This window comes from Bacillus rossius, chromosome 10 (genome assembly GCF_032445375.1).
Source record: "Bacillus rossius redtenbacheri isolate Brsri chromosome 10, Brsri_v3, whole genome shotgun sequence".
Taxonomy (NCBI): Eukaryota; Metazoa; Arthropoda; class Insecta; order Phasmatodea; family Bacillidae; genus Bacillus; species Bacillus rossius.
Window position 1 is genome coordinate 27,550,531 of NC_086337.1, and position 25,121 is coordinate 27,575,651.

At 38.9% G+C, this 25,121-nt stretch overlaps 1 protein-coding gene and 1 long non-coding RNA gene across 2 annotated transcripts in view; one reads left to right on the forward strand and one right to left on the reverse strand.

The window, feature by feature from the left end:
* LOC134535890 (tachykinins) overlaps positions 1 to 25,121 on the reverse strand; it is a 352,147-nt gene that overhangs the window by 250,942 nt on the left and 76,084 nt on the right. The gene's annotated exons all lie outside the window — the stretch shown is intronic.
* The window catches only part of LOC134535891 (uncharacterized), a 324,926-nt gene that overhangs the window by 174,002 nt on the left and 125,803 nt on the right, over positions 1 to 25,121 (forward strand). The gene's annotated exons all lie outside the window — the stretch shown is intronic.

A 25,121-nucleotide genomic window follows, 5' to 3' on the forward strand; every position in this document is an offset into this window, starting at 1 on the left:
CTGCGTAGACTGACCTCGCAAGGATCGGGGGTCAGTGAGTCGACCCCGGGGTCAGGAGAGGCGACCATCAATCAAAACCCGGCGAGCGGGAGTTTTCAATTTGCGAGCGCGAGCCCCGGAAGATGATTAGGTTCGCCGGAGGAGACCTCCTTCTTCCGGCGCCTTCAGGAGCCCGCTGTGCGCGTGACTGGATTCGCAGCCCCCCACGCGCACCTTGCTACCGACTGCTTCAATTAAAACAAACACGTGATCGCGTCTTCCAGGGCTCGCCACGGAAGTGTAACATCTGACCACGGTCACGAGCAAACTCCACGTGTTCTCACGTTTTGTAAATACAACATTTATAATACGAAACTCGGACACGGAATTTTAACGTCGTGCATGATAAAGATACGCATATTTTTTTTACGTGACGTCTAATAAATCGATGAACGCCGGCTGCACGCACGAAAAAAGGATGACTCATTGTCCCGTTACGCGTTGTCCCGTTACGCTCATTGTACGCTTGCGCCGCATCTATCTCTCTTCCACTCGATTGGAACAATCATCGATTTGACTTTTTCGAGGCACATTAAATTTTAAACACTCCCATTCGTTTCCTACTTTTCCTATCATCGTCCTATCCTTAACAGAATAACACCGATTGGAAGAAGTTAAATAGCAAACATGTATAAAAGTAATAGTTAAAATTATCTGTTCGTTAAAGTAATAAACATATTTGAATTAATGAGTGCAAATAAAAGTAAATTTATCAAATAAATTGTAGATTTCATTTCACTCATTCTTTGTATCCATACAAAATAGTGATAATTCAATAAAATGATTCAATTTTATTCATAAAACTATGCAATCATTTCATCAATGTTTTGTTATGACGTTGTCACGCTAAACTATCGTCCGTAAACCGACTTTACATACAACCAATTTTTTAAGCTACGTTTCTTGACACGAATCGCACATAGTTTCTACACCCGCCGCTAGATTTCGTTTCCGGAGCAGCTGCGTCGACGATTGAATCATTCGATTTGCAGAGGAGGAAAGTTTAAACTATGTAAAGAAACGATTGCAAAAAAAATCTTCTAAAAAGTCTTAAAAAAAAAAATACTTTGGTCCTGATTTTCGACAATTAATTATTGTATTAAAATACTATGCATCTTGTTAAAATTTACTAAACAGTTAGTACTATAACATTTACCTTGGGCTTTTTTGAACTTTGGTTTGCGCCAACTTCCACACATTTCCGTCGCATGCGAATCCCGTTCCATTCGCGAACTTAATTCTGCCAAACGCCGTGTGCCGAGAGCTAAGATGTTACACGACAAGTAATTCACCCCAAACTGAGACCTCGTGAAGCCAGTAGACAATTGTGATCTCTACGGACAGTATCCTGTTTGGATTTCAAAGCCAGAAATGAAAATCAGTACCATATAGTAGCTTTCTATTTCTTTTTCTTCACTTAGAGGGATTCTGTATCGTGTTCTCCATGGATACTGTCCTGTTTTGGATTCCAAGCCAGGAAATAAATTAAAGCGTGTGATTTTATTTTTAAAATTAATTGTGTATTTTTTAAATACATAAAAAAAAACCTCATCCGATTTTGCTATTATCTATTGAACAAGTGAATGAAGAAGCACTTTGTTCATTATTTTTGACATTTCCTAGACATATTTCAGTTTTTTTTAGTGAGGACAATTTTGTTTTGTTTCGTGAAAATATTTTGAGTTAAGTTACATTTAAATCCAGGTGAAGGTTGAGTCATCTAAAAGTATCCCTGTCACCAACGATGGCACAAAGCTATCTCGGCCACCTCGTTCTCCAGATAATTCACCCTTGGATTTTTCTCGTGGAAATAACTCTAAAGGGGCAGGTGTACAATAACAACCCTCACCCTATTGAAGAGCTCCCGAACTCAACCAGTTACTCATTCATATTTTTGACGTGAAAACATCTAATAAATCGATGAACGCCGGCTGCACGCACGAAAAAGTGTCCCGTTTCGCACATTGCTCCGTTACTCTGTGACCCGTTACGCTCATTGTACGCTTCCGCCGCATCTATCTCTCTTCCACTCGATTGGCTTATGAATCTACTATTATATTAAATAGGTTAAGGCGGGCTTTTCAAAAGTAGCTTTTAAATTTAGCACTTTAACTAAACTATCATTTCATCAATGTTTTGTTATGACGTTGTCACGTTAAACTATCGTCCGTAAACCGACTTTACAGACAACCATTTTTTTCACATAGGTTCCACTAAACCTGTTTTGAAGTCTCTTCATTTATAATAATATATTTTATGTAGAGATTGAAACTTTCTAAATCATAATATTAAAAGCTAAAAACACCTGTTACATTCAGACCAGTAAAAAAAAAGTTTGGTTATCACTTCAGCATTACCTTTTTTAAAATTTCAAATAGCATTTAACGTATTACCTTCGCATGGCGGCCAAAGCATGCGCCAGAATATGACACGCGGCGCTCGTGTGGCGGAGCACGTGAAGGAAGTGCCCTAGAACGGAAGTAACGACATGGAAGTGCAATAAACCGCTGACACGGGAGCAGGGAGGGGGGACTTGCAAAGAGCTGCCGGGACAAGCTTCCGTGTGCGCTAAGAGATCACAGCAAGTGTTTAAATATTGTAGGAACACCTTGTATTTTACAACCCATCGTTTTTTTTTATAAAGACTAAAGCTTTTTTTCTCTCCCCACTACTTCTGAAATTAAACTAAAAACCACACAAAGTTTAACTGAACTTCTTATGTGTGTCTTGCAGTTATCACTTACAATACAATTCCAAAGAATTCAACCGACAATAGTCTACATCCTGCATTAACACCATAAAAATTGGCCACTGCTTACGCTGTTACGAGTATACTAGAGGCCAGTACACGAGGCAGATCAACAGCCGGGCTATCCATTCAGTTGGCCTGTTAGCCCGTGGGTGGGGCGTGGTCCATTAGCACTACACGTCTTATCTGATTAGCAACGACGCCCCTTCCTTCGCCAGCTTCACCCTCCCTCCCGCCTTATCTGAGGCTCTGGAAGGTTCACTACGTTTCCAGAGCCCCGCCTGCTCTGAATCGGCGTAACTAGGACGCCGTTGTTCTGGGAGCTTCGGGTGTCAAGTCGACCCTGATGACGCGACGCGACACTTCGTATGGGTGCTAGACCGTTCCAGAAGGGTGACTGAGGGGTATATAAACGGCGACGCCGGCCTTCGAGGCAGTGAAGTGGAAGTGGCGAGTGACCCCTTTGCGAGCGAAGGTGGACGAAGGGAGTGAGTAGCGCAAGACAGTGTGTTGAGACTGAGGTAACATGTAAGAGACGAGCAGTAGAGAAAGCCACTGTAGAGCACAGCTCCAGTGGGGAGAGTAAATTGTAGACCTTATGAAAGAGAGATAAATTTGTGGATCGACAATTTAACTGTCATAACTTAATGGTGTAAATATTATATAATAAATAAAACGTTTTTTTTAATTATTTGGCTATAGTTTTCAAACCTGTTTTTCAACTTGTAACATATATTGCTAATGCTTAACCCCTCAAATATTACATGGTGTCAACAAAGCGGTTTGTCAGTAATAGACGTATTTCGCTTTTAATGAAAAAAAAAACATATTTACAAAAACCAAAAATTAATTTGTTATTACCAAATAAATACGTGTTCAGCAGGGTTAACGGTCATAAAATATTCTGAGGGGCGCAAAGCAGTTTCATTTTTAGTGGACATGATCACGAAGCTTCTTCTGGTGAATCTTTCAGTCCTAAGTCAGCTCACGAGATATTGCGGAACGGATCTCTAAAGGCTACCAGTCAAGGAATAAAAAATAAATATGTATTTCAAAATTTTATGAAGAGAGAAATTCTTCTGTTTGTTTATAAGAAGTTAAGTTCAAATCTACTATACCTATTTAAAAAACCTTTTACATTTATGAATAATTTTCCATTATTCAAGTTGTACATAGGCTATCTTAACACCTGGTCGTAATTATTAATTCATTGCAATAGTTCAATATGTTAAATAAATAAAAATATTGTAATATTAAAGAATTTTGATAATTTTAATTTGATCAAACTATTAAATAAGCACAATTATCTACAGAGTGCAGAGTGTAGAATTTTAGGTACACCTAGTATTAACAAAAATTACAAACCTGCTTAATTCGACTATTTTTATGAAGATATATTACGATGCGTTACTGGAATATAGAAACTAATTTTCAAAACGTTTTACGTACTTTATTTTATTGCAGGAGACAACTCGTCCGCGCTAAAAACTGTTCGAAAAAAAAAATCTTTTTTTCTTACACACTAATCTCTAGAACAAGAGAGATACTAATGGCATAATGTGGAGTTTTTAAATGATCGTGATGTTGATGGACGTTCAGAACTAAACGTTATAGCTCGAAAGATAAATGACATCGCTAAATGTGTTGGGGGGGGGGGGGGGGGAGGAGAGAGAGACAAGAACTTGGCAACGCGTCTTGGGACGACCCGAATGTATTTATTGATGGACTGTCTAACGCTAATTTCGAATATAAATTTTAATGACTCCTAGCCCAAATATTATTTGAAAAGTGCATCTGAAAGGCTGTCAGAATTTTTTTTTTTATCTTCCTTATAATACCTTTCCCGAAATAACACTCGTTCTCTCGCTTTTAATGCGTCCTCGTGGCTTTGAGAAGCGTATGGCACTATCTTGTAGTGAAAATGTATCGATAGTCTGTTGCTTAGCCAGCCAGCTGCTATCTACGCATTTTTGTGTCTGTCCGGTACTGTTAAAGCATTAACTTGAACGTGTAAAAATCAAACTAAATGTGCTGTCTCGAAATATAGTGTGGAAATTTTAACAAACGCAACGTATTAATTTGTTATTTTACCAAGTTGAAATAATTCGGACGTACTTTTAGGCATAATTTTTTTTTTCACTGAATGCAACCTTACTATAAAAGGTTCCCTTCAGTTAAAACTGCGTCGGTAGTGGATACATCACATCCTAACTAACATAACTTTACTGCTTCACAAAGAGTTAGATGTTAGTAAAGGTTGCAGGCTTTCGCACCCATTGTCTGAAATTGCTTGGCAACTGTGTCTCCCTGATGATGGCGACTGTAACGTCGACCGAAACGTCTGTGGTATCTTCGCCTTCGACGCGCCAAGCAATTCGAGTTAGATATCATTCTCGAAATATAGACCTATTCAAAATAGCAGAGTTGTACCTGCTCTGTCAAATCGACCTATGCTGGGGCGCTTGTTAACGACGTAACCGGTATTTCTGCCAGATACCAGCTGTGTGTCCTCTCTAGGCCTAATGGTTACGAAATGGGAGCCAATTATGCTTGTAATGGGTTGTATGATACGTTATCTATCGATGGTGGTCTGCGGGAAGGTGGAGATAAACCAAGTATCGCGCTGGCGATTGTAGGCATCACAGCTCGGAAACGCTGATAATGTGCCTGTAATTAGGGTGTGTGTGTGTGTGTATGCCTGGCCTATATTATGAGAAGGCTACGTTACGAAAACATTATATAGGACCTAACAGATCGTAAATGTTTTGTCAACAGATCTTGTAAGTGGATTTAAAGAACATAGACAAAGGCGTATTAGGTAGAGTAGTTTCACTCCATTAGAATATATGACTATAGTATTAGACTATAAATAAGAATTTCCCAATCACGTAACCATTTTTAATTTTTAACGCAGAATACTTTAGCTCCAGTGTAACCCATAACAGTTATTTAGTGGGGCCTAGTTAACCGAGCCGTACTTCAGAGCTAGACTCGGCTATTTTTGACTAAACAAGATACGACATACTTTGAGATTTGCTTGTAGATTGAAGTTTTTGGAGTAAGTGTGTTTTATATTTTAATTTAATTGGCATTAAATGCATAAATCTCTGTTAGCTGCTTGCTGTCTATTGTTCACGAAGATGATAGTTATTACATTTTGGAAGCGATTTACCGTTGGAAATAAATATTTTTGCTACTACTTGAAAAACACACCACATATTTGACTCAAGATCATTTCACTCCAAACTTCTCACTAAAGAAAAAGTAACTATAAAAAACTCTGTTCTATTCAAACAATAGATAATCTCTAAATTAGTATATTTGTTGCACATCCAAAGTAGTATAACTAACACGTATTTTGTTGTAGATAATAGTGCTTTTTCAATTCCCAACCAGTCCAAAAGAAAAATATACAAGGTTAAGAGGTTTTCAATTAAATTGTGGAGGTTTCTCGCACTGCATAAGGCTTACTGTCAATTATTCTAATGATGACTCGTATTAATTTTTACAATTTTGCGAGTTTCCATCCCTAAGGGGGTGTGAAAGGAATAGGTTGGTTTTGAACAAAAAATAATGTATACTTCCGAATATATTTTATCTAAAGGTAAGAGACAAAATATGAACAACACGCATATAAGGTATGATTTTTTTTTTAATTTGACTTCAATGGAGGTAAAAAGGGGTAATTTTTGTTTATCATAAAAACACATCTCCTAAGCAAATCAAACGGGAGGTCAAGAACTCACCGTGAATAAATTTAATTATTTATGTAGCGTGTTTTATCATATTTCTAAATTCGATCCCTAAGGTAATGAAAGGAATATAAGTTTATATATATATATATATATATTTCTGAAGCTAATAACTATACAAAAACCCACCTTCTCCTTTTTTTTTACTTTCTACTGATATTCTATCCCGAAAGGGGTGGAAAGGTTGTAAATATGTTTTTATCATAAAAATATTTACTAATCCATTAAAACTTAAGTTAACATAGTGGAGTAAACTTATTGGCAATTTGTATTTAACATATATTAATCTACCTTCTTTTATTAATTGTATTCCAAAATTTCACCTGTTAAGTTGAAAAACAGGAAAACATTATGGAATCCACATAAATGTCTATAGATGTAGGTTTTCGTGTAAATAAAACCAAGTAAATTATTTTAATATATAAATATGAAATATGGGGTGTTTGTTATTCAATTACGTACTTAATACTAAACGGGAGTTGGTTAAAATTAAAACAGAAGGTATTCCATATACAATATTAACACACAAGTTACATATAATTTTTAAAAAATGTTATTCTTTAGGAAATAAAAATGGGGACATTTCATTTTTATATGTCTAAAATCGTAGAAGGCATTAAAATTAAAAACATTCAAAAGATGAATGTTCTTTCTCTGTGTCCGCCAAGAAGACCCCGTGGAGCTTTGGCGTGATTCTGTTGCAGCAAAAGCAGGCCATGAGGTCGTTATAAGCACAAAACATCGGAATTTTCATATGAATACAAGCTTAAACAGCGTTACCTTTAACGAAACTATGCTAATTTACATATTCCAGTGATTTCAGCGACATGCCGTAACAAAAGCAGCATGAACGTTGTCATGTATCTGAAATATTTACATCTATGTACTACGTGGATAATGTTCCTAAATGAGTACAGTCCTCCCGCAAATAAAAACAAAAAATCCATGGGTGTGATAAGAAAGCAGGATAGAAATTTTTTTAGGGTACTCTAAATGGGGGGAACGCTTAATCATACGTTGAAAATAGACCATTATTTACTGGGTTCTTTCCATGTCTTCAATGAAATCTAAATTAATTAATGGGTTTATGATAGTTGGATTATGATGCACTAGCTGTGCCCACGACTTCGCACGCGTAGAATTTAATTTTTGACTCATAAAGCTTCTTTGTATAAAAAAGTTCGAAGTAGTATGATTTGGGGCATGAGCAAAGAGCTTGTTTGCTTCACTACCACGGGAGTACAAAAAGGAACTGACAATGAGGTCCACGCCCACAAAACGCAGCGTCTGGCCTTGTGCTTTTTGGTCATGGTGTAAACGTAAGTTGACCGGGAATTGAACACGTTTAAAGCTAAGTGGGAAATTTTTGGAAATAAGCGGGATTCGGTTTATATTTAAAAAAAAAAACTATCTCACGTGCGCCACTTCCCGTCAGAATTTCCGCCTATGATGTTACTTTAGAGAATGTAGTAAGTATGCACTCAAATCACAAAGCAAACTCAGTTAATTAAACTAACTCGTCATCTATTGGCTCTTTGGTTTACTAACGCCGTGATGATCGTGTTACTGAGGTGAACATCCGAAAACTTCTGTGAGCACCTTTTAAAAATCAACTAATGAAGCTCCATCTTCTTTTTACAAAGTGTACTAAGCCTTTGAATTAAGACATATTTTCGTTTCTTTTCTGTGAACCAATTTTGATACAATAAAGCTTGTATGTTACCCCAAGCTACGCTCAAATTACTTGTGAAAACCCTATGAAAATTCGTCCAGTAGTTTTAGATATTATCGTGTTCGAACAGACAGAAAGAGTTTATTTAATAGTCTTATTGTATTATTTTACACTCTCTACATCACGCAAATATTTTTAATGTACAGATACGACGGTATAGTACAGATGACCCCATTGTAACTATCTTTACAAGCGAATAACAACTTAAGGTGACGGTACCTTTATATGTACTTAAAATAATTTTGTTTTAACAAAGCGTTAGTTTTAATTATACTTTAAAAAATAAATTTAAATATTTAAATATAAATTTTATATATATAAAGGTTTTGAAGAATATTTAGACAAATAAAAGTATAAATGTGACCAAGTCTTTCGGTACTCGCCACAATTGTGTAACATCTAACCTCGGTAAAGAACAAATTCGTGTGTTCTCATGTAATATATACACTTATAAAACGACACTCGAACACGTAAAATAACGTACAATTAAGATCGTAGGCTTTCACGTCCATTGTCTGCATTTTCTTGGCTTCTGGGTGTAAGACATAGTCTACCTGATGGTGGCAGCTGCAATGACTGCCGAAACATCGCAAGACAATAAATTACCTGACACAGCCTACACCCAGAAGCCAAGAAAATGCTAACGTACAAATCTTTAAATAATGCCGAGCTTGATTAATACATATACACAAATTGTGTTTTAAACTACATTTCTGGACGCGTATCACACGTAGTTTCCGCACCCGCCGCTAGAATTCGCTGCCGGAGCAGCTATGTACGTCGATTACCCAGACCGAAATTTTAAACTATATCATGGATCGGCTTCGACATAAGCGAAAAATACTTGAAAAAGCAATTAAAACCCGGTTTTTATAATGATTTTCGGCAAGGAATTTTACTACAATACTGGCCATCTTGTTAAAATTCACTGAACAGTAAATACTAAAAAGTTAATGCATTCATGTATATTTATTTAAGTATTGCCGTATAAAGTAATGTTATTTTGGCATGAAATCAAAATGCAACCCTTATGTGTTGGACTTATTACTACCACATACCATGCATCTGAAGCAAAAACAGTTAGTTCCAAAGCTTCTCCTATTTTGCACGCAGGACATAGAAAAAGGCCACTCCCATTGCCACTATTTAACTGTCGCAAGCTTGCAAATGTTAATAACACATTTTTTCCTTGTAATTATTTCTAGTGTATTTAGTTGGGGTTGCTTTACTGAGCCCAGCTAGCAGCATTTATGGATTCAGATCCTGGCTGTACGAACTAACGTGACGGGTTGTATATCCGTCATTTTTCTAATCTTTCTCGTGCACTAAGCCGCGCTGTGCGTTATGCTTCAGTAATTACGTCAATGTGAAACACAAGCTGATACCATGTAGCATTAGTAAGAACACGATACCTATAATTATGTGTAGCATATGATTTATAACAATCGGTTGTGTTTGGTTTTATATATTTTTTAAAAAATCACATCCACGTAGTTAATTTATTTTGGTGGTTTATATTGAGTATAACAGCTAAATTTTCTTTCAAACTTTTCGAAATTCTTTCTCTAGAGGTGAAAAGATCGATTTGAGTTATAAATTCCAATTGATATCGTTCTATCATTTCAGTGGTAAGTAATAAACTGAACATCAGTTACATAGATAAAAAGTCACATAGTGTGTTTTCCCAATGATTTAAAATTTTACCGTTGAACGGGTGAATAAAGGTATTTTGGTTTAGTAATAAAATAATCATGTCTTTGAATGAACTTTAACGGGAGGAATAAAAATGGGCATGAAATCCACATAATATTATCCATTTATTTATTTTCATTCTTAATGAGATGAAAAAGGGGTTCATTTGGTTTCAATTAAAGTTAGAAACATATCAGAATACACTTAAGCAGGAAGTGATTTATTTGTAACTGTTTACGTAAATTGAAATTAAAGGAAAAATTAATATTTTGAAACTACAATTTTGACCCCTGAGGTTGTAAAAACTTGAAAAATTTGGTCATATTAGGGCAACGGATATAATCATTCATCCACATCAAAGCGATAGGTGTAAGATTTCTCATGATGTTTTTTATATACAGAAAATAAAGTAAGATTTTTTTATTCTACCCCAGGGGTTGAAATGTTGGAGAATTTTTACTGTTTAGGTCTAAGCACGTCGCTGAATCCACACACACAGTTGATTAGATCTTTGATTGCTTTAATCTACAATAAAAATAAATAAGCTAGTGTTTTACAATGTTTCGAAATTTAATTTTTTCCAAGTTGAAAATTTAAATTATTTTATTTTAGTAATTCTTTGTAGAGTAAAATAAATCAAACAGGGAAATTTAAAATTTTATATTTTACATTCAAAAGAATTATGGCAAGTTTGATTCTTTTGTTTCAAAAATTTTTTCCTAGTGGAGTGAAAGGAGAAAAGTGTAAATATACCCACACTACGTTTTCCTTCGAGTTCACTGTAACGTGGCTAGAAATAAGCACGTATAATAAAGGTACATTAAATTAAAAAATCTTGGCTTACCCTGACTTACACTTCACTGATGCATCAACTTAAAGGACTACAGAAGCGTAGGACTTGAAAAAAGACCCACAGAAAAGTCCGCGATAGCATTTGACACATAATTAGATGCTCATCGGCACTCATATATTTGCGCTTAAATACTCATGCTCAATACACACAATCACTCAGCTAGTAAACATACGCACATTAATGTACCATGATCGGAATACATAATATGATGGCAACTAAACGAAAATAATGATGTGAAATAGCAATATGCGCCAACACGGTGGGTAAAGCCAGGCATGAATCAAAGATGAGACCCAAAAATTACCGCCAGTGTTCTTTTTCTGATGAGATTTAATACTCCCCCGAAATCGTAAATCGTAAATCCAGCCGAAATGCTATATGTAACTTCCACTCCAAGTAGGTAATAAAGCATGCCAACTGATCAGAGATGCAGCTACGTAATCTATGTCATTGTGGCTGCGGCGTGGCCACTGTAGCAGCTACGAATAATCCGAATAATCTGCTTCACTCGGGGGCTGGGAGCTATTACCAAGGATCACCGCTCTTCGCCGCTGTACGGCGTACCTTCCACGTTGCTTCCTGCGGCAGGACGCACTCTCTTAAGCCCCTAATGGGCCCGAATAATTGATAAACATTTCGTCGACCGCATCGAATATTAAATCAATTCTGTAGGCCGAGAAGAAATGCATTGAAATTAGCGTGGGAAATATTTGAAAGTCGTTTACATTTATTTCAGTATGTAATGTTAGCAGTAACTGGTATGCCTTTAATAGATTCATAGCGGTCTCCGACTTGAATACCTCTCAAATAATGAAGGGAAAAAAACTTGATATATAAACTCCTATCAGAAAATAATCGTGAAAAATCTCAAATAAGTGTTGATATTCGTTGGTCTATATGTACTAAAATAATGCCTTTTTTACTGTGGCAATGATTTAAAATATTTCAACTCATAAATGCTTGAAAATATATATAACAGATGTTTTGATGATAAATAAAAATTTTCGCGTGAAGTATTTTTTTTTTTTTTTTTTTTAAGAAAACGATTACTTAAAACTGAGATTGCACTACGTTAGGAAAATCGCGTAGTTTTTCTTCTTTTTTTTATGTTGAGGTCTGCGACTCGCAGAGTATTGTGGTCCTGGATTTGTTGTTCCGCGCAGCTGTCGATGGCCTGCCGTCTCGGAGCGAAACCAAACTGCAGATCGAGTAGAAGGCCGGTCGACGTCTCGGCTGGGTCGCACAGCCGAGCCCGACCCGGGTCGTAACCCGGCCGAGCCCAGCTCGTGGCAGGGGGGGGGGAGGTTGTGAAGCCCTTGGCATCGCGGCCGAGGGAAGATGGGGAGACCGTCGTCGCCGACAATTGGAGGCCGTACGAGGAATGAAGCTCCGAACCGCAACAGCAAGGCGCGCCCGTCAAACTACACACACGACCGCCATCCCCCCCTTAAAGAAAAAAACACACACACACATACATATATTCTTTCCATTTGATGGACCAAGCAGAAGGGGGCAAAAAAAAAAGATACAGCTGTAGGAAACATAAAATTTTGTTCACGAAACCTTTTTCAGACAGCAAATATAGATCCTCAGAAAAATGTAGGTACGTAACTTTACTGCACAACATTTTTTTTTTTTGCTTCCGGGTTGATGCCGCGTCCGTGTGGAAAAAATGATGCGTGTTCCTTGACGTTTCGGCGTGCTTTATTGCAGCCATCCTCAAAATCGATTGTTAATTAACTAATCGTCATTTAAAGGTATTGGTTTTTCGCGTGGCTCCAACCAAGAAGCCAAGAAATAGTTAGTGACTCTGGAAACGAAACCCCACGATAAATATATATTTGTTGGTTCTTTATGCACTATTTTTACCGCGATTTTATTAACTTGTCTTGTCTGTATGTTTTTTTTCAATTCAGTACATATTTTGAAAAAATTCACACGCAAAACTAAAAAAACTGCATATATTGAAAAATATTTTTTTAACCCACCGCGTTTTTAAAAAGGATCAAATACTATAACATAATTTCTCCTTACCCCATACTGATTTATACCCCTATAAAGATAGTCCTGAAAATTCGTGATTGTGAATTTTTAATAACTATGAAAATGTGTAGTTAATTGTAAAATTAAAAATAAAAGAGTGGGCACAAGCAATGGCTAAAAAAAAAAAAAAATGGTAAGGAGTGTAGGGAGTAAATGTCGTGTTGTGAATACTCGCACATTAGTTCACATCATTTGCAGTGCAATAAACATGTTAGTGACTTGGGAGAACTATTCATGCATGAGTTATCTATTGCATATGTCCCATGTATGTTTTTGTTGTTGTTTCAAATCTTACAAGTATTTTCACAGATATTAAAAATTCACAACCACATATTTTCAGGACAATCTGTATAGGGCTAGGATTAATTATTTTATACTTTTTATTTCGTTTTAAAAACGTCGTATTTAGATTTTTTTTCATATTTAAATATTTATTCCGTTCGAATACTCTCGTAGATACAGCCGAATGCTCTGACGTTCGAGGTTATAGCAAAGGACTTGTCCCACCGCTAATGTGAGCAAGTATGCGAGTAGTTGGAAATGGGGGGTTCAAGCACAGGCGCAGGAGCCAGGAGCCCGCCATCTTGGATGACGTCATCGGCGGCCATCTTGGATGACGTCATCATGACCTTTGACCTTGACCTTGTCAATCTATGCTAATCTATGCTAATCTATGCCAATCTATGCCAATCCGTATGCTAATCTAATCCATGCCAATCTACGCTAATCTGTATGCCAATCCATGCTAATCCATCCGCCATTTTGTATTTCTAGAAATTTCCACCAACTTCGAATCATGACGTCACCGTTGCACTTTGTGTCACGGGCGCCATCTTGGATTTGAATTTTTTTTTTCGAACTTTAAAATTCGATGTAAACATCAACCGCCATCTTGTTTTCGTCTGCTGGTGGCCGTCATCTTGTTTTCGTCTGCTGGTGGCCGCCATCTTGTTTCGTCTGCTGCAGGCCGCCATCTTGTTTCCGTCTGCTGGAGGCAGCCATCTTGCGACGTCATATAGTTCTGTTGGTCGCCACCAGATAGCAGCAGGGATTATTTTATTTTTTTTCTTTAACTAAAATAATTTCAGTGCCGAGGCTGGGATTCGATCCATGGGACGTGAAAACGTCCGGGATGTCGTGGTTACGAGGCGGACACCTTGACCACTAGACCACGAGACCAATTGGGATATGGTGGAATAAATAATCTATATATGCCACGTACTGACGTCAAGTTTTATGATAAAAGGGGGGAGGGTGTCTTTGCCTTCCCAAATGCATGAAATTCAAATTATTATTATACCATCGCCATCTTTAATTCCAGCACAGACTACCAGATGGCGCCAAATTCAAAAATTAGTTGCCAGAGGCGCCGCCATCTTGGTTCTCAAGTTGGCTGGTAGATGTCGCTAGTATCGCGCGCCAAATTCAAAAATTAGTTGCCAGAGGCGCCGCCATCTTGGTTCTCAAGTTGGCTGGTAGATGTCGCTAGTATCGCGCGCCAAATTCAAAAATTAGTTGCCAGAGGCGTCGCCATCTTGGTTCTCAAGTTGGCTGGTAGATGGCGCCACCGTCGCCATATTTTAGTTCATACAATCGATACCAGATGACGCCACCATCGCCATCTTTAGTTCCTAGTGTTGCTACCAGAGTGTGCCACCATCGCCATCTTTAATTCCTAAAGTTACCGCCGGAGCGCGCCACCATCGCCATCTTTAATTCATAAAGTCGCTACCGGATGGCGCCAAGTGTTATGTAGTCAGTCTAGACAAGTCGGGATAAGTTTGGAACCTGTAGCCATATTATTATTATTATTTATTAATGTATGTTTATTAAATATGATAGAGTATTTATAAAATATTGGTGTTGTGTAGAGACTCTCTCTTCTTCTCGTAGTGGCGGAAGACATCTCGAAGGTAGTGTTAGAATTTATGTATTAAAGCAATCACTCTAGCTGAGGAGACTAATAACTTATAGTTACAATTCAATAATAGCGGCAATTAAATGTTTTGAAATTAAAGCAAACAACGTAAATGTTAAACACATATTTATTTAAATCTTATTACAAACAGCAAGGGTTAAGAACAATCGATGATTTAAAAGAAGTAAATAACGAGTAATAAAATCACATAATATTCACACACTACACATCATAGTGACAAAGGCAACATTAACTCGAGACCCAATACCTAAATATTAAGCATAACTACAAGTTACATAGAGTATAATAAACTCTGAAATACATATTAAAGAGAAAATTGATATAAATAACATTATACTTTGCTCAATAGTTCCAGAAGTAATGAACGTACAGCTACACGGGCAATCTCAACAGTTCTTTCATCACTAGTGTTTTCTGTGGAACATACTTGAGTGGTGTCTTCACTGATCGGACCTAGATGACTGAGATCTCGGGTTCGACTCTTGCGAGATGTAGGAAGGCGAAGCTGACGCCGGCGTTTAGGCTGGACTGCTACTGATGTAGTAGGTGCTGGCGATGTAGCACCCATCTGGGTACAGGCAGTTGATGTCTGTACTGGCAAAGTCTGGCCACATGCAGATGCTGGTGGTGACCGAATAGCTGGTAGGTTGAATGCATGTGCGAAAACCTCTTCAGGTGTTGCAGGGAGAACTGTATCGTCTCTCATCATATTCACACTACAATGTCCATAGCCCAGACAGTTGATAACTTCTAGAGGTGTATCTTGAGGTCCTGGGTTTAAAACCTGTTTCACGTGAAACACAGCGTCACATCTCTCCGAAAAATGTTTTAAAACCCCGTCGATAGACTCACTGTAATCAACAGTACCTAGACCGGGCGTTACACTGGAGTATATCATGTTCGGTTGAAAGTTAGACATCTTGGTTAACTACTTCTGCTGTAGGTCCTTACACCACCACAGTTTCAGCTCGACTGCCATCGCACGAGGCGAGGGTCGTATTTAAAAATATATGTATCACTTGGATAAATATGTCTGTTATGCAATTCCATAGAGTAGAGCATTTATTAGAACAGTCCATTGTTAAAATTGTTTTCAGTTGTATACTATACTCTATGAGATGTTAATTGCTGATTCACTTACGTTTATAAAGTTAGACGTTAGATTTGCTCCTAGCATGAGATGCGATGTCCGTGCTGGTCTCCCCACAATTGATGGAGGTGACGGTCTCTCTTTGATTGATGTAGGAGGTGATTGACGAGATGCAATTGGCAGTGGTTCGACAGCGATGATTGGTGGTAACATTGGTTCACGAGCAGGTTGAATTGTAGGTACATCTCTAAAAACTTGATGTGCGGACTCTATTGGCGAACGATCACGCTCAGGGGATCGTCCCCACGGCTCTTCACGTGACCAGCGTCGCCCATGTTGTCTGCAGTACTCGATTTCAAACCAATTGTGTAGAAATGTTTCCTCATCCTCTGCTTCACTTGGTATGTCCTCTAAGGGTATGGTCCTAATACATTCACACGTATTCCGCCACAAGCTGTTGAAATCATTGTCATAGCGTGAAGACATAATAACAACCGCACGAACCTTCAAATTGCTTCTTAGCTTACAAATTTAACTGAAGGGTGTGAAGCGGTAGAGTCTACACAGTAGAAAGCTGCAGGATGTGTACCAATGATGGTTAACGTAGGTGGTGTTGTGAATAAACCCGTCACACTGTTCCTTCCAACTAATAACTGCCTCCGGATCGGTGTTGCGCCGCAACTCGCACCTTACTGAGGAATAGTCTGGTTCCGAGCTTATAGTTTCAGTCGCTGATGCAGCCTTAAGCGCTTCTAATGTTGTAGGGAATGTACTGTCAGGTCTTAGATAATGGACGACACAATCTACCTTGTTGCAGGATGTCTCGATGATGTCCGGAGCCTCCTCGTCACAATCACTGGTCCAGTGATGACCGAAGTTGCAGACCTCTAGTTGAAAGTATCCATCCTCGGTGATGTAGTTCACACGGCGAAATCCCGGCGTTACTTCCGCATACTTTGCAGACGGATCGAACGGCATTTGCTTGAATTTGTAGCAGCAGCACTATACCCACTCGACTATGAGTTGACTGCTGTGTCTAGGGTGTTGATGTCAATTTATACCGTTAGGACCCCCCTCCAGTCCAGTCACATGTACCGTTGCTTCCGTTGTTGTCCCCACCGCCTTGCTGACGCCCTCCAACATTCCAACGCGGTGATCAACCATCCAAGCCCTAAGCATGCTTGCATTGTGTCTTGAGATCGGACCTGGACATGTATTATTGCACGTGTACAATTTATTTAATTCTTTCAATGATGGACAGTCATATTCTGCTTGTACATCTAATATTAGCACATTATGCTTACAATAGCTAGCCAGCCACCGTTTCTGCTCTATTCCTACAACCAATACAGGTCCGGTCAGATGACTTGTCAATATGTTGGGTATTGAAGCATAAGGAAAGAGTCCGTGTTCCCAATGTAAACCATGAAAATTTCTAGTGAGCCAAGCATTTGTTTTTTGATGCTTCCTGGTGAGATATCGCCATTTAAATGGAGGTTGAAAGTTACGTGTTATTACATTTCCTTCTTCATCTGCAATGCTAAGTTCCTTGATAATAAACCCATACTGACTTGAGAAGCCTTGGAGGTTTACACATTTCGTCATGACAGTCGAGACGAGACTAAGCCAATATCCTTTCTAGGTCAGTATTTTAACAGTTTTGTCTCTTGGGTTATACGATACAAGTCTATCATGTAGTATAATCGCAAAGGCTTGAGTTAAAGCAGGGATGTTCCTTGAAGTTGTAACTTCAATTTTGCAATCTATTACATTTGAAGCAATCCTTTCATCCTGGCGAGATACATCAAACATAAACAGAGTTGCTCTGTCTTTGAAACTTTGAGGAGTCAAAAGCGGTGCACATTGCCGTCCATAGAAACTCGACTGGAAGTTTGCATACATGTTATATGCAAGTAAGTAATATCCATTAGTGAAATTGTTTTCTAAATCAATGTAGGGGTAGCTTTCTGAGTTGAGGTATACTTTGATATTCTTTACGTCGCAGTGATCAAATCTCGATTTATCAGCATTAATGGTGTTATGTCTAGCAGTTTGAAATGCTACGATTATATACCGTGGCTTCTCTGTGGAAAAACTCGATTTCACATTCCAAGAAATTGTTTGAGCATGTGGTAAACTAGGATATGATTCTATGCTCCACGATCTAAAAGCTAGGTCGATATTTTTTCCCTTCTCCACCAGTCGAAGAAGCCGTGTTCTTTGGGATGGTGAAACAGTGATCTGTGGAACAAGCCATTCGAAGCTATTTAGAGTTAATGACACTTGTTGTGGTTGGACACTTACATCTACAATGGCATTAGTAAATGTATTTGCCAATACTATCACTAGCTCTTGCTTTGCATTTATGATAATATGCTTATAGTCTTCTGCGAATCCGAGCAGATGGTTTAGTGGCACACAAATCTCAAACTGTCCAGCTGCAGTAACAGGAAGGCTGTAGTTCTCTTCGAGACTCCACCCTGACATTTCACTAAGTCCATTTTCATCACTTGTGCGTGACAAGTAGTTTTTCACGGTAGATACAGTCCCCACATCTCGACACTCATCAATCTGAACACCATTCAGCTCATATGCTATCCGACTCATCATATGCATTATTCCATTGCTTATAATTTTTGCATTATCCGGTGCTGTACCATCTGCCTTGGTGAAAGTGCCACGTATGCGTAGAATGCTCTTGGAGATTAGAGTGTAGATATCAGCATTTTGTATTGAAATTCTTACCTCAGAGCTTGCTTCATAGGGACCATGTAGGAATGGCCTATAAGAATGGTATTCACTTTTGGTAATGTCATCATCGTATTGTATCGGCTGTTCAATTTCTAAAATACTATCGGCCATTTTGATTAACTTTATACCCCAAATTCTTAAGTAAGCGTACGTTTACACGTGTTAGTCGCTTGAGGTCTCGTGATCCACTGACTCTAGGTTTCGTCACTCCCCTACCTTTATACAGATTAAAGTATTTCACGCCCATATTTCCTCAGATGTAGACGTAAAGTGATTTGTTCGTTTCGAAAGTTAATTAGGTAACCGTCCTGGTCAACAACCCGCACAATCAGTTCCTGTATTCTCTTGACGGTGACTGGAGTATAAATGAGACTTTTTGGTAGTTCCGTTATTTTATATCCGGGTGGTACAAGTGGAGCAAACTCATGTAGCGTGCTGTTTACCTTTCCGTTGAGAAAACTGTTGCCGACGATATTGGTTGTAATACGTATGACGTTCACTGGAAGGATATTCACAGCCAGTGTTGATTCATGTATTATTCCTTCCTTGTAGATTCCAGCTTCAAAGCCAAGCATGCTTCGTAGAGTATCATTTGCACGAAAATCTATTGCTGCATCACTATACATTGCACACTGTAGTGTGTTGGGGTTGCCTCTTAGTGTGAAGATGATGTTAGCTGGTAGCTTTTGTTTCACATACATCTCAATGTCCGCAATTTCATAACTGCCTGTTGGTAGAATCAGCTCGTGGGACTGCTCTTCACCCTTTAAGATATAACGAAAATAATGGTTTGTTTCATGTACATTAGGAATGCTATTATAGCTGTGAAAGTCGACAAGAGCCATTTCCCACTCTCCACCACTAAGTTCCAATGGAGGAAAGTGTGTGGAACATAGTTCCGAACTGTTTCCCGTTAGTATTAACGTAATCGACATTTCAGGTTATACGATTACGTCTCTCTATGTGGTGCCACTTTCCCTCGTTTTTGAACTGTGAGCCTAAACTCTCACTTGTGTTTCTTATATACAGAGAGCAGAAACTGTATGCATAAATGACCACAGTTCCATGAGTTTATTCTCTGCTGCCTAGTATAGTTGTAGGTTATATTTGATGGATTCAAATATTGTCTTAGTTCCAGGGGTGGAGGTAAATCTCCAAAACTATCGTAATATGTAACATTCAGACCCTTCTTGCTAAAGGAAACCCAATGACTTCCAGGGCCTTCAGAGGAATCTAAATTAATAATAGCACATTCGTTATGCCATGGTTTTCTTGGTAGGTTGTTCCTCATAAACACATCTCTAAAGTAGGGAATTTTTAATTTTTTTATTGCTATCTTTAAGTCTACATTGGTAAGAGGTCGTTTCGGTAAGTTATTTATTATTGTTTCTTGTTTCCCTTCTTCTTGCTTCTTGGTTTCTGCCTTCCTCCTCCTCCCATCACTGGGTAAGGTTGCAAGAAGAGGCCGGACCCGTTTTTTGAAATGTGTGCTAGTGCCTGCATTTTAGCATTATGCTGAGCATTTTGACTTAGCAATTTCACCTGGTTCTTAGCAGTGTTAACAGATTTGGCTATGCCTGCAGCTCCACCAATCAAACTACCTAGCGCAGCCAATGCTGGGAAAATAAAGGGCAACAGTCCACCCTTCTTTATGGGTGCTTTCCTATTCTGTTTTTTCTTCATAGGTTTGTGTCTTATGCCCGATCCAAGTTTACGTTTAACACGCATGATTTTATTTACACCCCAAGCCGCAACTTTCTCCCCGAATTTCGTCCCTGAATTCTTTGCAATTTGCGCAGCTGTGTCTGCTAATATACCATCTGCTATGTGTCTGTCACTTAGATTATTGCTTTGCGAATAGCTAATATCATGCTGCTTGCATGCTTTGTCTAGAGAATTTATGCCTGAGTCACCACGTGCTAGTCGTTTCGATAATTTCGTCCCTGGACCACAGTATTGATATCCTGGCAGGTGTAATTCAATTGGTAGCTTGTTAATAACAGAATTTATTAACCCTCCACCTTTCTGTACCTTCCTTCTTGCTCGAGTCATAACAACGAACTGATAGTATTCTTTATAAGTATGCCTGTTTTATAGGTTTACACTCAGTGTCATGGAGCTCGTAGCACAGAGCGAGTCGTTACCAGTATGCATCACTAATGATGATGAAGTAGATGCTTGTGATTCGCGACATGGGTCTTTATTACCCTCAACTGTTCGATGCATAATCGCAGGCCCATCCAACTGCGGAAAAACGTGTGTACTACTGAGTTTACTAGAGGAACCAAACGGTCTTCGGTTCGAAAACGTGTACCTATACTCGAAATCACTACAACAGCCAAAGTACTTGCGCTTAGCCAATGTTCTACGCTCGGTGGAAGGAGTGGAGTATTTTCCATTTAACGATAATACCAATGTGGTGCCCCCTGACGAAGCGAAGCCTAATTCGGTGATTATTTTCGACGATGTTGCATGCGAGAAGCAAGGCATAATTAAAGAGTACTTTTCCATGGGCAGACATGCCAAGGTAGACTGCATATACCTGTGTCAGACATATAGCTGTATACCCAAACATTTGCTCCGCGATAACGCGAATTTTATAGTACTTTTCCGCATGGACGAACTTAATTTACGTCACGCTTATGATGATCATGTAAACACAGACATGACATTTAATATTTTTAAAGATATGTGCTCATTATGCTGGAAACATGAGCATGGGTTTCTGGTGATTGTAAAGGACAGTCCCCTACTTAAAGGACGATATCGTTGCGGTTTAGACCACTTCATAGTTGTGCATCATTGAAGAATGAACAATAGCGTCTCCAAGTTTGGTGGTGGGAGTCTTAAACGTCAGTATGAGTCGTGTTTGATTCCTACATATGATGGACAATGCAGTGCGGATGGTAAACGTTTGAAACGCGTGGCTACACCTAAAGATCCTGATGATGCTGTTAATAAAAACTATGTTGACGGTATTTCCGGATTGATTACTCATGCCTTAAGAACCATTTCGGATGAGTTGAAGCAATGGTTTACTGGACTCAATAGCTCACTCACTAACATGAGAAGTGTACAATTAGAGCTTACCAACTACTTGCATACTATGGAAACGAATAAGCAGCACTCTGTGGATCAACTGAATAAAAATCTTTCTGAAATGCTAATAAAATTAAGTGACATGTTTACTTCGGTGTTGGAAAAAAAGCTCTTTTCATTTGAAGGAAAGTTGCGTGAATCGATTTTGACTAGTGTTAAAGATGTGCTAACATCAAACTTAACAGATGCTTTCCAGACAATAAGTGTAAGTAGCATAGATAACACTCAGCGGTTTACACAAATGGCTCGCACTGTCGATAGCATGAAGAATGATATACATAAATTACTTTCTCTCATCAATACAGGTTCGAAGCCTGCTGCTCCTAAACCAATAGCTCTACCGAAGCCTGCGACTCCTAAACCAATAGCTCCCCGTACTAAGCCTAAGACATCGTAGGATGTAAAGCTGGGTACACAAGTGCAATTGTCCTCACTTTTATCGGTTCGGGTTTAGAGCTATATAAGACTTCAGTTATCTCGTTTGTCTTCAATTATGTCGCTCCAGGCAGATAAGCTAGACCACGTCATTAAGAATGTGCGTGCTAAATATTTATTAGCAAAACGGGCTCGCCTAGAGCGTAATGAAATCAATGAAGCTATTTTTCAACCAATTACTTCCCGACTTGAAAAGGTAGCACCTGCGCCCATTGTGAAACAAGAACCCTTACAATCTACTTTTAAAAACCCTCAACCTAAGGCTACATCTAGTAGCAGCGATGATGATTTACCACTGAATCTATGGTATAGGAAACATCAGAATTCTGAACCTACTACATCAGATGAATCCAATACCGATGAAGCACAAACATATCTAAGTAATTTTAACCCTAGAGTAAATGATGTCATATATGGAGTATATCGTCGCAAAAACAGATGGTTTATAGGAAATTCAGAAATATTCTTTCTCCCCAAAAGTGAGGTACGTGTGAATGATGAAGTTTTTCGGGCTGCACCTGGCTTATACGAACTACTATTCACACGAGATCCATCTGTATACTCCGACATGGCCTTAAAACAGTATAGACATTTACTTGAAATCACGAATGGATATTTTAAAAATAATAATGCTTTGACTGGACAGTATAAGACATTGGAACATCCAAAATTCGGCATTATATACCACATGTTTGGAGGTATCGGGTCGCAGCGGAAAGGTAGTGGACTAGTGCAAAAAACATTTGATTTGAAGCGCAAAAGAGACTATATTTACTGGGATGATCCAAACGAGTTAGTTTCTCGACTTCGCTTGTTACTGGCTTCACAATCAGCCGGACATAGTGGTCACGATAACGAAATACTCTCTATTCTGGAAGAACTGCGTGAAGCAGGTTACATATCATGAGTAAAGCTGGGATTGCCCGAGAGCTTCATGCTCCTGCAAGACGGAACTACAAACGTCGTAAGGTTATAGTGTATGGTCTTAATGATTTATTTCAGGCAGACCTTGTTGAGATGATTCCATATTCACGAATAAACAAGGGCTTCAAGTACATGCTAACAGTCATCGATGTGTATAGCAAGTTTGCCTGGGCCAGACCTGTACAATCGAAGAATGCAGCTGATGTAACCAAGGCTATGGCAGACATTCTGCGTGATGGGCGCATACCGTCACACCTACAGACAGATCTTGGCAAGGAATTTTACAATGCATCCTTCAAGGCTTTGATGAAAAAGCATGGTATCAATCACTACTCCACATTTAGTAATGTTAAAGCTTCTGTAGTAGAAAGGTTTAACAGAACATTGCGCACCAAGATGTGGCGTCAGTTCACAGTTAATGGTAATTACAAATGGTTGGATCTTTTGTCGAAACTTATAAGTGAATATAATTCCACAGTGCATTCTACCACGAAAATGAAGCCTAAAGATGTAAAGGATGATCGTCTGCTTGGGACTGTATTCACCAACACGAAGAAGAAAGATACACGCAAGCATAAAGCTAATGTTGGTGACATTGTGAGAATCTCCAAGCAGAAAGGTGTCTTTGAGAAAGGTTTCACGATGAATTGGAGTTCTGAACTTTTCCGTGTGACACATGTTCGTGAATCGGAACCTAGGACCTACTATCTCGAAGACTTGGACCACAAGCCTATTCGTGGTGGCTTCTATGCTGAAGAGATCCAGCCTACGATGTATCCGGACACATATTTGGTGGAAAAAGTTCTCAAACGAAGAAATGGCCAGTCTTTTGTGAAATGGTGGGGTTTCCCGTCTCAGTTTAATTCGTGGGTAGCAGATACAGAAATCGAGAAGCGCTAAAGGTGAATAACACCTCATTTACATTTTTTTTTCAAGTACTTAGTCATGATTATTGTTTATACATACATTGCATTATTTAAAGTATGATTATCGCACAGGAATTGTCTCATGTCATTTATGAAGTTGGGTAGTCTAAATATATATTTGGCTATTCAATTGTTCTAGCTCCTGTAGCATACGCCTGTTTTGTCTGCTGCGGGAGTGACGTCTGTGCTTGGGAAGAGGCTTTCACAACAGCGCGTGTTCGGGTAGGAGGAAACACACAGAGCCACTCAGGGTATTTGTAAATGTTGTTTGTGACATTCCCGGGCTAATGGAATGTGTTGTGCAGGATATTTAGAGCGAGTTCTGGGGTCTCACAGCATCGCTCCACTAACGTGGTAGTCTGCTTCTAACCACGCTCCTATCATCATGGCTTCCACCAGTGTTTACGCGGAGAGTGTTTGCGATTGTAATTTAAACAGTGTTACGATGGACGATGTTCGGGAATTTGTAATGGATGTAGTACGTCGCTACATAGGTATGGACTTTAATGATATACATTACCACCTTACATCCTCCACCCTCAACATTCTCACTGAGTTCCCTGAGGAAGAGGTATTTATTACCTATTTATATCATGCTGTTATGACCTGCATCGAGGCCGCAAAGGAAGCGCAAGAGGTGAACGAAGATGTGGATGAAGGAACGGATAGTGGCTTGGGGGATAGTGATGAAGACGAATTGTAAATTTGTGTGTACTACGACACCAAGGGTTGTTACAACCAGTCTGACATTCAGCATCCTAGAGACAACATCAGCACTGCAGCCTTGCAGTCATACCTGTAGAACTAGCATCAGCCTTGCAGAGCTAGCACAGCTTCACACATCAGTTATCGTGAGTACTGACAAAAAAATGTCATTATTTCTCTGCAACATTCAGTGCCTCACATCACAAAAGGGGTATGTGGTTAAGCAACTTGCAGCAATGTTCATCGAGGACGGTGATGTATTGAGGACCTATGAATACATATTCAAACCACCATGTGACTGGTCCGAACTAGACAGGCTGTCGCAAAGCGAGAATCGTAAACTGACTTATGAAGTGCATGGACTCTCGTGGAACGAAGGTGAAGTGAGCTTT